Below are 2,626 nucleotides of genomic sequence, written 5' to 3'. Positions count from 1 at the left end.
AGCAACCCCAGCCGCAGCGCGCCCGGCCGCGGCCGGCGGGATGCGGGGCGCCGTGCGGCCGGGCGACGCGTTGCCGGGGACACCCCGGCCGGCCCCTCCGCAGCGGCGGCAAGGAGGGAGGCCCCCGCGGCCCCGGGGCGGGGAGAGAGCCTGCCCCCGCCGTCCCGCCCCGCACTGGCCCAGCCGCGCCCGGCTGACCCTCCCCGCGGCCGCTCCCCGCGGGCAGGGCCCCCGGCCTAGCGGGAGGGACAGCGGGCCGAGCCCTGAGCCTGGCCCTGCTCCCCCCGCTCCTGCCGCCTCCTTCCAGCCCCAGCCCCAGCCCCGGCCCCGGCCCCGGCCCCGGCTCCTCAGCCGGCGCCTGCCCCTCTCCTCCTCAGGCCCCGCAGCGCTCCAGGCCGACGCGCTCCACCTTGTCCGTGCTGGCATCGTACCAAACCCATGCGGTTTTTCCAATTGATGGATGAACTCCGAGCCTCTGGGGCTCTGGGGCTGGAGCAGGACCGATTGTTCCTTCGGCGGGACCGGCTGTCCCGGGAATATGCAGAATCGGTGTCAGCCCGAGTCCCCGGGCGGCCGGGCCAGCAGCCTTCTCTGGGCCCGGTGTCGGCCCTGGCCCACCATCAGGTTGTCACGAGTTGTCTTTGTCTTTGTCAAAAAAACTGCATTTCACCAAAACCCTCCAAAGTGCCAGATTTTCCAGCTGTATTAGAGACACCAACTAATCAGTTTAAGCCTCCCTTTTCTATGAAAGCACACTCAATTCATGGGAAAACAAATGGGAGTTTTCCCTTAATCTCCACTGAGCACTAAAGCCATGAAATGAGTTTAAACAAAAGTCACTTAGCTTTAAAAACTTTAGATCTGCTTTTGTAATTCCTTTTATTTTTTGATCATGAAAAACTTACAGTCCCTGGTTTAATTTTCAGGATTCCACCTGTCAGAATGACATTGTAATCTGAAAGCAAGAGCCTGCACGTGCGGCGCCAGGGCGTGGAAGATGCCAAACAGCAACTGTCTGCTGCAGATGTTGGCGAGTGGAAATGCACTCCCTCACCATCTGCTAACTTCTGCTGAGCACATCATCGGGTATGAATTTTAGATCACACAGCTATCAAACTCGTGTTTCTTCAAGAAACATGGAGTAGTTTCTATTGTAAGTTGTAATGGGAGGTTATAGCTTATTAGAATGAAACTAGGGATAATTTATCGTTGACAGAAAAATGCAGGACTGAAAGAAACCCACTGGAATTTCATCATGATTTTTTTCTTTTTTACTACATTGTTCATGTTGCATTGTAAAATCAGTTAGATCTTTTGCACCGTTATTCCTTTTAAAAAAAAGCAATAATGTCACTGTCTAGCCAGAATTATAAATGGCTTTCATATCTGTTTTCTCTTGTGTTAACCTCTCTTCCCCTTTGAGTTCCTCTTGCCTGACGAAAATAATACACACAGTTCTGGGTGAGGTCCTCTTTTAGTGTCGAGACTAGAAACGAAAATGTTAGTCAGAATCAGTCCCACACTTGATCCTCAAGGGAGTTCACTGATCACCTGTGATCAGCTCTGCAGAACCCCTCTGAACACTGATATTTGTTAATTTGATTTATTCAGTTCCTCACCCCCTCCCCATGTCCATCACTTACAGCATTTGTAAAAATGTCCACTTTAACAGAAGAATTTTTTTTTTCTGTTGCCCTGCACCAAATCTTTTACTGAATTCCAGAGGGATCAGAGATATTGCATCTCCCTTTTCCAGGGAGTCATTTACCCTGTCAAACAGAGATACTGGCTTGGCACAAGCTACCAGGATAAACCGAAGTCATATTTATCACATTTTCAAAATAGTCCCCATACACACAAAGATCAGGACCCTTATGAAGTGCAGCCAGGGTCTGTTCTTTTGAAATCAGTCCAGTAGATGGAGCAGTGGCTGCTAAATGTGAAGTACAGAAGGACCCCAACAGAAAAAGAGGGAATCCAAGGGAAAAACAAGAATCCCTCTGCCTGTCGAGGGTCCCACTGTGGCTAACCCCACCGCTGGCTGGCACTGTCATGCTCTTCCTAGCATCTGGGGTGACAGCAAGCACAACCAGTAGAAGTAACCTGACAGTCTGGTGGCATTAGCCTGAGAGGTGGGAGAGGGGAGATGGAGCCCGGTCCTTCTAAGGTAAGCTTTAAAGCTTACCCCTGGCACTTCTAGGATCAACACACTGTACAAATATGACAAGTCATTCCTGTAATAACTTTTTTTTTTACAAATTCTGTGACCAAAAAAAAAACCAAAAAAACTCGTTGACATTTTCATCACAAAATACCTGGGAGATTTCAAAGTAATGTGTCAAGCCAAATGAATAGTTTGCATTTTGATTAATATCAGCATTTTAGAAAACCTCCTGAGCCCTCGTAAAATTCAGTTGTTGTAGTCAAAGTGCAACATGCCCATATTTCTCTTTTATTTCATTCTAATCATCAGTAATGTCAGTGCTTCCTGTAACGGTAGTTTTCCGTTGAGCAACAGCCTGAATGAGGTGGTTGGTTTACTTTAAATTTTTTTGTAACAAGCTGTTATCAGCATGGGGGCTGATCCAGTATGGTCTGGTTTACAGTTGATCCATGGATTCTGAAA

The sequence above is a fragment of the Platalea leucorodia genome, assembly GCF_965183815.1.
Source record: "Platalea leucorodia genome assembly, chromosome: 15".
NCBI classification, from domain to species: Eukaryota; Metazoa; Chordata; class Aves; order Pelecaniformes; family Threskiornithidae; genus Platalea; species Platalea leucorodia.
Note: the sequence above shows the minus strand (reverse complement) of the source record.